Below are 14,458 nucleotides of genomic sequence, written 5' to 3'. Positions count from 1 at the left end.
AGCCATATTTTAGCCTGCTGAGACATCTCTCTTGCACTAATTTGAAGTCTTAATACTAATTCTTTTTTTTTTTTTTAAAGGCACAGGCATCAGGACAAACAATAATATATATTACATGTTAAGGATATAATCCCATTGCAAACAGTGATGCATACCTATGGCTCCATCATTCAGGAGGCTGAGGCAGGAGGATGCCTTGAGGATATGAGTTCTAGGTAAGGCCCCCTCACTCTGGGGCAACACCTGTGTGTGCCCCTCATGATGTAAACTATTAGCACTCACTGACTGGGTCTTGGCTGTGCTCTCACAGCAGTGTTGTGAGATTATCTCTCAATAGATCCACTTCGCAGAGAGAAGAACTTGGGCTCATAGAGCCTATGTAATTTGTCCGCTGTCAAAAGAAGGTAAATGAAAGATTTAGAGTAAAGTATCTATTCTTAGAACTACTGAGATACTTTTTAAAATAGGGTATTGATTATGTTTCTAAACACTATTTAGCTCTTAGCATCAATTTTTTCACATGCAAAAACTCTTGTCCTCAAGAGTCTAATTGGAAAGCAGATATATTAGAGCAAATATATACAGTGGTGAAGTCAACACCATGACATTTATGCCACCGAGGAGAAGCACAAGCAAGAGAGAGATAAGCCAGCTGGGAAGGATGTCAGTGCTCAGATTTCAAAGGGCAAATGGGAGCTTCTCAGACCCATGAGGAGCTCACTTTATTAAGGGGAATTGAACTCTTGAAGCATTGAGATACTACCACCCTGTTGGGATGTAAAACTGGGGTAAGTGTGACCCAAATGCTAAATTTTCAAGCCACTTGACTTTACATCAGTAACTTTAAAATGACCAGAATGGGGGTATTTACACTATAAAAATTGGCCAATGCTATAAATCAGTCAATCTCTAATCTCACAAGCCTGAACAAAAGTTAAAACCCATTCTGTTTTGCTGAAGCATTAAAGGGCAAATAGGAAAGTGGAGAGATAATAATAATAATAATAATAATAATAATAATAATAATAATAATAATAATAATAATAATAATAATAGAAAGTGGAGACACAAGAAGTAGGATCTGAGAGTGAAGAGAGATGGCTCAGCAGCCCCTCTAGGAACCTGAATCTGAGCTCAGTTCCCAACATCTGTGTCAGGAGTTACAACAGTCTGTAACTCCAGCTTCAGAAGATCTGACGCCCTCTTATGGCCTCCATAGGCACCTGCACTCACATGCATGTACTCCCACAGAAACATATAATTTGAAGTAAAAGAAATCTTTTCAAAAAAGTAGGTCTGGAAAGACTTCATGTTATGGGCTATAGAGCATTAATTGAGAATGACTAATTTTGAGTGTAGGAAAATCAGGCCCAGATAAGGAGATAATATTCCACAAGCTAACCAGCAGTCCTTTATTTTTCTCAACTGCTTGTTATTAGCCCTCACCTTAATTCAGTCAAAGGAACCCAAAACTTTGAGAGGGAAAGAATAATTATCATAGAAATGTATGCATATCAGTGTTTGAATACTGCATCCCAAAGTTAAGCCACATAGTCTACCAGAACACTAGGTTGTACAACGGTTTTCAGAATGATTCCTCCATCTATAGGCATAATGTTTAAGATTTTTAACTTGGAAAGATACGTAAATAAGCAACCTACTACTCAGACAATGCAGTGTGCAGAAGAAAACATGCTCATGGTTGTTTATTCCTAGTGAGTAGTTTATAGGAAGATTTCTATATTGATACACTTTGCTAAGCTGCTGAGGGTAACTGTCACAATCTTAGATGATATCATATAAAGCTTTGATCCAATGTTTAACTTGTTAAATTCCATTTAGAACATTTAGACCATGAACATTTAGAACATTGAGAAAATGCAAATGGCAGTACATATGACAAATTCTTTAATCCAGTGCCATTTTCTCTGGATCTGGGATGAAATGCATGAGGAAGAACTGCTTATCCACCTATCACAGAACATACTGTCAATCTGTGTTAAAGTCAGTTATGGGTGTGTGTAATGTCATCCTTCAGTGTGACACATTGGAACAGAACACTGCTGATCTACAAAATATTTATAGGATTTGAGTGCAAAATTATGTACTAAGTGTTAACCTCTAGATGTCAGAATGCAGTGTTATATGAGTCTTTGAAAGAGTTAACCAACTTAAAATGAGACATTAGGGTGGGCCCAAATCCAATATGGCTGGCATTCTTGTAAACAGATCCCCCTCAGCCCCCTTTCTCTCTCTCTGTCTCTCTCTCTGTCTCTCTCTGTCTCTCTCTCTCTCTCTCTCTCTCTCTCTCTCTCTCTCTCTCTCTCTCTCTCTCACACACACACACACACACACACACACACACACACACACATACACACACACAGGGATGGGGATGAGAGAACCTGGGAAGACAGAGGCAAAGGCCATGCACATGCAAGAGGGAGGCTTTGGGGAGAAAGAACCCATACCACAATGCCATGGTCTTGGCTGCCCAGCTTCCAGAATTTGAGAAAACCAGTTCATCTTATTTATCAACCAACTGTGTGGTATTTGCCATGACAGTCTAAGCAAAGCAATTCAGAAATCTATTTAACTCTTTCCAGTTGGTTCTGGTTTTAGAAAATGGTTTTCCTTTTCCAAGATGTCTTCCCCTGTCCTTTCATAAAGAAACTTTCGTGGGCTGGGGAAGTGTCTCAGTCAGTAAACACCAGAAGAAGAAGTGCAAGGGCTCAAGTTAGATCCATTAGTTGGATTCCGGGGTGGTGGCCAATGCTTGCCATCCCAGTGCTGGGGTGTAGAAACAGGTGGATCCCAGCAGCTCACCAGCTACCTGGCCTCACTGAGTCGAGGAAGATGGAATTGCATGATTGCATGAAGCCTGGAGCATTTTGTAAAGGACTTCTCGTCTTTCTGCCCCCTTTATATTTTAATATAGGGCATATACCTCCTTGAATGCGTGGTTGGTCTCTTTCAGATGGTGCTTTTAAAAGCCCACATACGAAGATTAAATTAAAAATAATAACCAATAATATTTTAAAGTACCATATCTGCCCCCTTCTTAACTTGACCTGTGAAATCCTTTGTACATAAGGAACTCTTGACTGCACTGTGTAAGGTATCATCAATATCTGGGCCCTGAATTCTGCATCAGCTTAGTCTCTTCTCTACTGAGTCTCACCATCTGCAGAAGACAAGGGACAATACAGTATGATGTGCCCAGTCTCCACCTCTAGATTTGTGGTGACCTTTCGTGCGACTGGAATCACCCTATAAACAACAGCACACAATGAACACTACTGCCCACACCAAAATGGGAATCGATCCCTTCATGGAAGGCAGCGTGCCTTTTTAATGAAACAGGCGTATGCTGCGGATTTGTCTTTCAAACTGGAGACGCTGTGATAATTGTGCCTGCTTGACATTTATAGATCATGCTGTCATCTGGAAATTACCTCATGAGTACTCAGCTGTAAAGGGAATCTTCGAAACTTTAAAACGGCTCTAGCTTCTACCCCGCTGGAAACGTAAGACCTTGTTTGTGCTTACAAATGAACAGAAACTGTTATAAAATAAAAGTCCCTGTTGATGTGCCTTAGGTCATTAGCCCTGCACTTAGGACTGCTTTGAAACAGTACTAAATATTTCAAACATGGGGATAAAAAGGTCCTCTACCTTCCACTAAAGACTAATAGTCCATCCAGATGCCCTGAAATAAACACAAACCCACAAGTCCATCTAAATGTCCCATGCCCACTGCAAGTCTCTTCCATTTGTTTTTTCTTTAGACATATCTGTCATTTCCACACTGAACTGTACTATTTCAGGTCATGTCTAATACTTTGGTTAAGTATCTATGTGTTCATAAGTAACATGTCATTGTGTCATAGATTCTTAAGTTTTTGCTTAAATGTTTTCAGTGCTATAACTTTTTTAATCATCTATTCATATTATATCTTGATTGTTATTCCCTCACTTGTATCTTCCTGCTCCCACCCTCTCTCCCTCTTCTGTCCTATTACCCTCCCTTAGACCTCTGACAGAGGGGTCCATCATCCCCCATGATCTAACCACAGCCTATCAGGTCTCATCAGGATAGCCTGCATCCCTTTCCTCTGTGTGTCCACAGGGTCTGCTCTGGAAGTGCTTCCTCATCAACATTGTGATTTCATGTCTGTCCATGGTGATAACACAGAAATAGTCCAGTGAAATTTTATTTCTGAGTACTATTCTAACATATAGGCTCTGTGTAGTGGTCATTCCCTGTTGGAGGCATTTTGGTCACGTTTCCATTTTTTTTTGCCTGTTTCCACAGAATGAAGCATCGGACCTCTGTATATATGTCTGTACTTTATGGACATTGCTGTGTCATGCAGAGTTGGAACGTAACAATGTGAGCTGAACTTCCCCAGTGCTTGGAGGAAGAGGAGAAGGAGCAAATGAAGCCAGCTGAACCTGTGATAAAGATTCTACAAAGCCAAATGATTGAACTCTTTGGGGATTAGGCCACTGCAGAGCAGAGCTGAGTCCCGTCCTTACATCTAACCCATCCCATGACTATGTTGGAACTGCACAATGTGTTCTTAGGAAACCTCTATCTCCTGCCAATCCAAAAGGCCAGAGTGCCATGAAATGGATCAGAAATCCACAACAAAGATGTCCTGTCTTTGTTCTGCAACTCAAATCTCATGAAGCCACTTCTACGATGAGAACTGGGTACTCAGGATAACCTTATTTCCAAGCTGAGGATAGCAGAGGTCTCACATTTGGTTCTAGAGTAAGGATCACCTTTTCTCTTTGAGATGAGAGCTGTGGGTTTGTTTTTGTTTTGTTTTGTTTTGTTTTTCTCCAGCAAACACTTCCACTTTTGGATTAGAGGTGTTTGCATTTCTCCTTTCTTATCTGCTCCCAGTTTTTTGGTGTTTTCCAGATTACCCAGGAGTTATGGATAACACAGACTTCCTGACCTGGCCCATCTGGCTAGTGTACTGTGGCAGGATGAAGAAAACTTCCCATACCCCAATTCTTAGAATCTATGAACTTGCAAGTTTACATGCCTAAGGGGCCATTGTACATGTACTTGATGCAAGGGACCCATTAGGGCAATGACTTTAGAAACTCCAAGTAGCAGAGAGTAATCCCAGTCTATAAGAAGAGATGGAGGTGCATGATCATGTGGGATTTGAGGATAGCAGAGGTCATGACGATTCAAGGCCACAAGCCAAGGAATATAAGAAATATATGCAGATACAGTGCAAGTGATTTGCACCAGAAACTCCACAAAGAACACAGAATTCCTTTCCTCATTTTAAGATTTTCAACTATCTTTAGTCTCTGGTGCATTTGCCTTCCAATCTAGCTGATTGGCCAGGTCAGGAACTAGGTGTAGGGTGGGGAATAGGGCAGAAGAGAGAGGGATGGGAACAGGAAGATACAAGCAAGGGGATAACAACCGGGATGTGAGATGAGTAAATTATAATCAAATTTTTTGAAAAGGAAAACACATAGTGTATATAAGGGCAGAACAGAGATTCATTGGAAGCATTTTGTCTGCTACTTAGTGCCTGAAATTCCGAGTGCTTTCATGGGTCCTGTGTTAGGCTCTAACAGGCTATGCCACAGCAACCAAGAAGCCGCGCATCTCAATGTCCTGTCAAAATAACCATCTCCCTTCATCTCGGCTTCATTTATCTAGTCTGTTCTCTCTCTTTATTGAGGTTTGTTTTTGGAGGTTGTTGTATTCTGATGAGGCTGCTCTTCCAGCCTCGGCCTTCAGCCTCAGGAATACATGTGTTGACATCTTCCAAGTTCACCTTCAAAGCACAAGAGTAGCAAGTAGGAATAGGTCTCAGGGTGACTTGGGACATTAGCTTAAATATGCTTAAATGATTCCTTCCCAGGTCATTGGTCACATCTTAGTGAAGTACTGTCCCATGGGCCATGGAAGATGTGAAGATGTAACAAACACACAGATGTATGGTTAATGCAGTGTATGTATAAATCGAATCGCTCCATATACCCTCCAAGTAAAGGAAAAAAAATCTCCATTTTTGCCTTGATAGTTTATTTTCTTATCCATTTAATGTGATTTTAGTGTGGCTCCAGAATATAGAAGAAAAGGTGTTGTGCTCATCTTGCTATATTTAACTAGAAAGCTAAAAAGACACATGACTCAACACCTTGTACAAGCCACAAAATGACCTACTCTATAAATCAATATATTCCTAGAATCTAAATCTACTTCACACATGGTAAAGGGTATGGATTAGAGTAATTAAAAATGTATGAGGAAAGTTGCTAACTGAGAACATATTTCCATGTCTTTTCATTTTGTTCTATATTACAAGAATCAATTTATAGAATTTAATACTGCCAAAGTAATTTTATAGTTAAAAAGCATTTTTTTCTCCAGAAAAACAACATTGTAACTAAGAGATTGTTTTTGGAAACTCCTGATGACACTGTGGGCCATTCTGAAGTATGGCTGTTCCATTCAAGAAGCACTGTTATCCACAGGGCAGCAGGTTACTCAGATTGTTATATAAAAGCGGGGCAAAGAGCTATTCCACAGCTACCAGATTATAACATGGGGGAACATTTGAAAGATCACATCATGAAAACAATACCAAGAAATAAAATTAGAATAGAGAACTGTGCCAGAACTGAGGAGCTAGGATTAAAGGAAGACAGACCTGGGAGACCACTCACGCCTTGCTTTTGCTAATTTTGATACCTGCCACCCTGTACACAGGGACACAAAATAGAAACATGACAAGAATACGACTTAAAAGAAAGCCTGTATGCACCAAGGCCCATGCAGCTTCTTGGAAGTTAAGAACACCGCTTTAAAAGCATGGGTTCTCAACCTGTCAAACGCGACCCCCCAAAGACCATCAGAAAGCATAGATATTTTACATTATGATCCCTACCAGCAACAAAATCATGGTTATGAAGTCGTAACAAAAATAATGTTATGGTTGGGGTCACTACAACATGAGGAACTGTATTAAAGGGTTGCAGCTTTAAGAAGGTAGAGAACCGGTGATCTAAGATGACCATTACTACCCACTGCATTGGAGGATTTTGAAAATAAAGACGTTTGCATAAGCAGAACATTCTAAGTACTGTTTGGAAGATGATTTCCACAAAATGAAGTGACTTTAACTTACCAATAAAAATGTTTAGGACTACTGCAAGTCTTTTTTCCCTGAGACTTTGTAAATGTTCTCTACAATCTCCTTTCTTGTCGAATTAACCGGATGTATTTTTCACTTTAAAAACTTATTTACCTAAGTAAGGTCAGTATTTAGAAATAATGGCACACTTTGTGGAACAGACAGCTTCTTACTCCCTAATGATCAATGCAAACTAACCATAGTGTTAAAATTCCTCTTAATTTTGATACATACAATTTTAAATTTTCCAATAGATAATAAACCGAGAATCACACCGTAAAGCTGAAATAGCAGTATGAAATTCTGTTTTATGTGCTGTTCGGTTGCTCCTATGAGACAGAGATTGCTCTGTAGACACAGATGTAAGCACACGGATATACTGAGGCATTAAATTCTCCAGGAGGAGTGTCCTCGGTGTGTATTATAGGACTCCGGGATGTGTTTAGTGCCGTGATCATTTCCTGTCACTAGAAAACATTATCCAGCTGAGATTTAAAATGTAGCGCAAGTCTCAGGATATAAGAGATTTTATCTTCTCAAAATTTCTCAGACAGGATACTAAGAATGACGTGTAGGTTCAGAAGGGGCGGGGGGGGGGGGGTAGGGTGTCGGAACAGAAGAGAGACAGAAGCTAAAAAGCCACTGCTTTATCACAGAGAAGTGAACTGAGCCTCCAGAAGAGAAGTGATTTTCTTTTCTGGCCAAAGCTAAAATTAAATAGCTGCCTTTTAGTTTGCTTTTATGTTCTTTCCTAGTTAAAAACGTTAAAACCTCCTCTTCTTATATAAACTCAGATTTATTAGATTCAAAGGTTATATCAACAAGAAGAGGCCCCTTTTTAGTCCAACTTTTGGGTGATAATGGTTGTGACTTAACTGAAACTCCCCCTCCACATCAACTCCTCTCAAAAACCATTGAGAAGGAAAAGTTATTTATCTTTTTTTTTAATCTTTTTTTTATTAATTTATTCATATTACATCTCCATTGTTAGCCCTTCCCCTGTTTCCTCCCATTCTTCCCTCCCTCCCATTTCTCCCCTTCTCCCCTCCCCTATGTCCGTGACCGAGGGAGACCTCCTCCTGGAAACCTACAAGAAGAACTTTATGACAGGCAGATCTGGGTCCTGGGGTCCTCCTCAAACTAAGGCACCAGCCAAGGAGAATATAGGCAGTAAGCTTTGAACCCCTACCAAGACCTAGCCGACGAACATGATACTCTCCACCGTTGAGTGGAGAGTGAGATCTGACTCTCACACGAACTCTGGTGCCCCTTTTCTGACCATGTCCCCCAGATGGGGAGACCTGGTGGCACTCAGAGGAAGGATAGCTAGTTACCAAGAAGAGACTTGATATTCTGAGAGCAAAGTTATTTATCTTTATATTACCTTTGTATTCCACATCTGGAGACAGAATGTGGGCAAAGTCTCTCTCTCTCTCTCTCTCTCTCTCTCTCTCTCTCTCTCTCTCTCTCTCTCTCTCTCTCCTTTTTTCTTCCGTCTTTCATCTCTTTCTCAGTGACAGGACAATGCCCCTCTCACTCCTTATAAGAGACTCTAATCGTTGCTGTCTGTGAATGTTATTTTAAATGGTCAAAAGTTCTTGGCCCAAATAATTAAATTCAGAATCTTGAGGCAGTAATGCTGCTATGAAGGAAAAAATTTGCAGTACTTAACAAGATTTGTATAGATGGTTTTTTTCACTGTATTTCTAGGATGTTGTTCTTCAGAAAACATACATTCAACAGTAATACAGGCCAGAAATATTACTCACTAGAAAATATACATTAACAAAAGTACTAGAAACAAATATCAATTAATAAAATTCAAATAGGTTACCGAGAAGAGACTTGATACCCTGTGAGCATATACAGGGGGAGGCAATCCCCCTCAGGAACAGTCATAGGGGAGGGGAATAAGGGGAAAAGGGGAGGGAGGGAAGAATGGGAGGACACAAGGGATGGGATAACCATTGAGATGTAACAAGAATAAATTAATAATAAAAAATTTTAAAAAATAAAATTAAATTAAATTAAAATAAAAACAGCATGGGAAATGCTATGACTAGAAAGCCCAAGGCAGGAGAAAAGATTTCACGATGGATGACATAGTGATATTAAAAAAAAGTTATATGAAAAAAATGAGCATTACCATAACTTCAAACCAGTCTTAAGCGTGTTCAAGAGGTGACCCCTGAGAAGCATCAGGGGAGGAGAGGGAGCCAAGGTAATGGCTAAACCCACAAATATTTCCAAAGAAAGGGCAGGAAGAAATTACCCAACCTTAGAGAAAGAAACAGACATCCGAATACAGTCGGCATGTAAAACCTCAAACAGACAGGGCCAGAAAACAATCTCTCCATGTAGTATCATAGCCAAGATGTCAAAATTAGAAAGCAAAAATGGCAATGTGAAAAGGTATAGAGGAAAGTGCCAGGTTACATAAGAAGACGGAAATATTAGAACAGAGGCGTATCTCTCATCAGCAGTCAACAGAGTGAGTAAAATGATATATCTCAATCCCTGAAAGTAAACAGCTGCCAACCAACATTTCTATGTCTGCTAAAGTTATCTTTTAAATTTTATGAAGAAACAAGACTTTTCCAAGGGAAAAGCAACTCAGGACATGCACACCAGGACTGCCAAAGGTACATGAATAAATGCTGTATACGGAGGAAGAAAAAAAAAAAAAAAACAAACCCAACCACCAGATAGTAAAGAATAAATTCCATGAGAGGAATAAACAAAAGAAGAGCTAGGAGGAATCCATCTTGCAGAATGTGATAAACCAGCAAATCCCTAATTCTAACATGGGAGGAAGGGAAGCCTTAATAATAAGCAAACGAAGCAGGGCTGCGGCCAGCCCAGGAACTAGTGCACTCTCCTTGATAATCTTGAGTGTGTGCATCTGTCCTCTGCCTGCCACATAAAAGACACAGAAGCGCTTACTCAATTAAAAGATCAAGGTCCAGAAAGAAGGGGAAATTGGATGTATAGGGAGCCCGGCCGGGGGAGGATTTAGGAGGAGATGGTGGTGGGGAAAGGATAATGAGTGAAGAAAAAAAAAAAAAAAAAAGAACTTAAATATCAAGGTTCAATTCTATTGTTTCAAAAAATATTTCATACATACATCATGGGCAAAAAGAGATTAAAAGGAACAACTGGTCTAAAGGAGAAAATAGCTGTAAATGTGAGTGTACTGAGTGTCTGCCCAACTAAAAGGCATGAGAGCTCGCCCTTGCTGAGCAGAGACAGTGGGTGACTTCAACCCCTCACTCACCTTCCAGACTAAAAACCAACACAGAAAGTGCTCTCTGGGTGATCAGGATTTCACTGACATTTTTAGAATTTTCCAGCCAGAAGGAAGAGCACTAACATTCACAGTAGCTCGAAGATACTCTCAAAACCATGTTAATGTCCAATACATTAAAAATAAAATTATATCAATATGGATGAGGAGGCAAAGCAAGTCAGAAAATAAAGAGGTACTGAGAAAAAATAGCTATTGTCCACTCCTATTCTCAGTAGTACAAGAGAAAATCATGTGGCCTCTAACTCTTTCTAAGAACAAATTGTTAAAAGAATCTGTGAGTGCAGTTGGCATTTGTTTATTTTTTGTGAGGAACAGGAAAGGAAAATGTGTTTCTAAATACAGTTTAGTGACACACATAAAAATGAAATAAATAACAATTGGATCGGGGATTTTGAGGTGATGGTTCTTTTTATAGTCTTAAAATGTATGATCTTTTAGGTTTCCCTCTCGGGAAATCATATTGTATTTATTCAACTAAAGAGGGCTGAGAATTTTAAAGTGTATTAAGCACATTCCACATGATCACGAGTCTTAAAAGGATGCCCATACCAAATGTTTTCTAGATCAACACAGAAGTTAAATAAACTCATTTGAATTGTACTCACCAAACCAAAACCTATGGATTAGTGTTTTAACAGAAACTGTTGCTTTTTATTTTTTAATGGTATTTTTGTTGTTATTGGTTTTGATTTTCAAGACAGAGTCTCTTTATGTGTCCTTGACTGTCCTCACTCTGTAGATCATGCTTGAACTCACAGAGATCATCCTGCCTCTGTCCTGCCTTCCACGTACTGTGAATAAAGGCATACATAACCACTGCCCAGCAAATAAATTTTTTTTGCTTTTTGTTTTTGTTTTTGTTTTTGTTTGAGGCAGAGTTTCTCTGTGTAGCTCTGGCTATCCTGGAACTCACTCTGCAGACCAGGCTGGCCTTGAACTCAGAGATCTAATTGTTGCCTGCCTCCCAAGTGCTGGAATTAAAGACATGAGCAACCAGTGCCCAACTCCTATTTGTTAACACAGATGTACTTCTACTTTGGCAATAAAAGGTAAAATTAAGGCACAAATGGAGCAGGCATTTCCATTTCATGAGTTAATGTATTATAAAAAGTCAGTGGCCATTGATAGAGAAAAGACTGGCAGGCTAGGGGGCAGGCATCTTAAAGGTAATAATGGAACTGGAGAGTCTCATCAAAATAAAAGAGAAAAATCAGGAAGTACAATGAGGCCATTAAAAACAAAAGATTTAGGGAGTAGAGGTGTGGCCTGGTAGTTGAAGCCTTTGCCGCTCTTGCAGAGGATATAGGCTTAGCACCTAGTATCCACAGAGCAGGTTCAACCATCTGTAACTACTCCAGTTCCAATGCTATGACATCCTCTCCTGGCTTCTGTGAGGACTGCCAACACATGATGTGCTTACACACATGCAGTTAACACACTCATGCACATGAAATAAAATAAGTCGGCCATTAAAAAATATTTAAATCGAAGAGGCAAATCAATGATGGTGAGCAGAAAGGCACAGACGACCATGCCCTGCCTCTCCTCTGCAAATATTAAATGCAAAGGGAAAATAGCTGGGGGTGTTTATTGAAGGACATGATGGTCGATGAGATCACCAGCAAAGGGCATTCATTAGATCTGTGTCCTAGAATGAGAAAGTGACTTTGAGCAGAGCCCTACAAGAGCTGCATTATGGAGGTAGAGACATGTTTTTCCTATGCCACAGGCACAAGAGCTAGCAGGTGCCATAGAGAAAACAGATGAAATACAACACCGCTGACCCTGCACCCTCCCAGAGGCCAGCAGAAAGCAGCAGGCCCGACCTCAGATGCTGAACGGTGTAAAAGCAGACTTTACATTTAGACAAAGCACATGGATTAGGAGAAAACTTAAAAGTTCATCTCAGAGCACAAAGACAGTGATGTTTTCCCTAAACAACGAAGGTACCGTAGCATGACACAGCCAGGGCATGCCTCCTCCTCATCTGTGATTACCTACACACGACTTACACTAGATTGGTCTCTTGATGGTCCATCACAGGAGAGGGAGGGACTCATAAATTCCACCCCGCCCTAAGGATCTGTATGTAGCCAATGGTTGGTGGGGGAGGAAGAGAAAGTTTCTTCAGTGGTATAGTCATGGGTAAGTAGTGCAGCTCCTGAAAATAACCCATTGCCCATGTTCCTGTAAGTAACTCTAACTAAACTCATTGAGTCCCGAAAACAAACAAATAAAAACTGGAGATGAAAGTTGAATGGTAATTGTTTGAAGAGGGTAAGGATCAGTAGGGGTGGAAGGGTAACAGTGATGGGGATGGCGGGTGCATATGGTCAAAATATACATGTGTGGAAATGGCTTCATAAAACCAGTTATGAATGATCAATAAATGCTTGTATAAAACTAAAATTTTAAAGGAAGGAAGGAATATGGAAAGAAGGCCATTTCTTTGGGGAGATATAGTTCAATCTTTACATCAAATTCCTGTGAGGCAATGCCAGAACAGGTCCCCAGGTCTTTTATGCAATGAGGCAGTTCCGTCAGCCACAAGCTCGCATGGCTGGTGAGAGCAGCGCTTCTGTCTTGGCAGCAGAAGGTGGAGACACAGAAATGCCCTTCCTGACACCGCATTTCCTAACAGCTTGATCATTCCATGGCAGTATATGAGGCATTTCATAACCCTTGATGACTAAATGAAATGAATGTTCATGAGAGATGATTTCATGGCATAACGTGAGGAGAGCTGTTCTGCTTCAATATGCTGCCTGAAATGTTAAACAGATCACAGGGCCTTCTGGTGCCCATCCAGGCATGCAAGGGGACGGGACATAGATGCTACACAGACCAACAAACAACAAGCCTTCTTAGATCCATCAGAAATCTAATGCCAAGAGGCAATTAACTGACCTGCACATGAGAGAGGCAAGCAGCAGACAAAAACCAATGCAGCCTGTCGACAGAAAGCTGCCCTGCAGCCATACCAGTGCAGGAAAACCTAACAGTGGTTGATCTAGTCTCAGTGTGGGCAGCTAAGAGCTCCTGGAAGACTCAGCCCCAGGGGACTCTTTCATGGATGTTACCTCAAAATTAACAACAGAGAGCAAACCATAGCTCCAGGAAACTCAGGAAAAGTCACAGAGGGTAAATACTGAAAACAAAAGAAGGAACACCTGAGTGAGGGACATAGTGACATAGAACCACTCACCTCTGGCATCGCTCATCATACCTTCAGCAACAAATGCTGGGATGCAGAGAGAGAGACACAGGGATTCCTTTTCATGATTGTAGGAATATAAAAATGGTTCAGGCCCTTTGGAAGGCAGTTAACATTTCTATTTTTAATATTTTAATCTAATTTACTTGCGTGTGTCTCTCTGTGAATTATATGCCATATGTGGGAGAATGCAGTTGGGTGTCAAAAGAGAGCCTTGAATGCATTGCTGTGTGCTGTGTGTGCTGTGGATGCTGTGTGCTATGTGCTGTGTGTGCTGTGTGCAGGAATGCAGCTGCAGTGACTGGCCACTGTGTGATGCCCAGTGTGGGTGCTGGCAGGGGACCTCAGGTCCTCTGCCAGGATGTGTGCTCATAACCGCGTAATCACTGAGCAATTTCTCCAGCCAGGCACTTGACAGCTCCTTACAAAAGCCAAGCTCACTCTTCATACAGTCACCGCATTCCTTGGAATCCATACAAGAGAGATGAAACATTCTATGCAAAAATATCCGTATAATTCTTTTCACTGTAACTGTGGTATTCATGGTAGTACAGATCTGGAAGCAAAAACGATGCTCAGGGAATGGAGAAAGGAACTGGGGTACCACACAATAGTACATTAGTCAGTGATGGGAGTGATGGAAGGGAAGAGGACATGGAGCCTCGGGGGTGCCTCGGGGTTAGGACCTGAGTTAAATCCCCAGCACCCGTATTGAAAGCCTGATGTGCCTGTGCACACACAGATAATCCCAGTGCTGTCGGG

General features: G+C 40.7%; 1 protein-coding gene across 1 annotated transcript in view; it reads right to left on the bottom strand.

Annotated features, from left to right (window-relative positions):
- Thsd7b (thrombospondin type 1 domain containing 7B) overlaps positions 1–14,458 on the bottom strand; it is an 839,983-nt gene that overhangs the window by 512,511 nt on the left and 313,014 nt on the right. The gene's annotated exons all lie outside the window — the stretch shown is intronic.

This window comes from Acomys russatus, chromosome 6 (assembly GCF_903995435.1).
Source record: "Acomys russatus chromosome 6, mAcoRus1.1, whole genome shotgun sequence".
Classification (NCBI taxonomy): Eukaryota; Metazoa; Chordata; class Mammalia; order Rodentia; family Muridae; genus Acomys; species Acomys russatus.
Note: the sequence above shows the minus strand (reverse complement) of the source record. Positions and strands in the feature narration are given on the sequence as shown.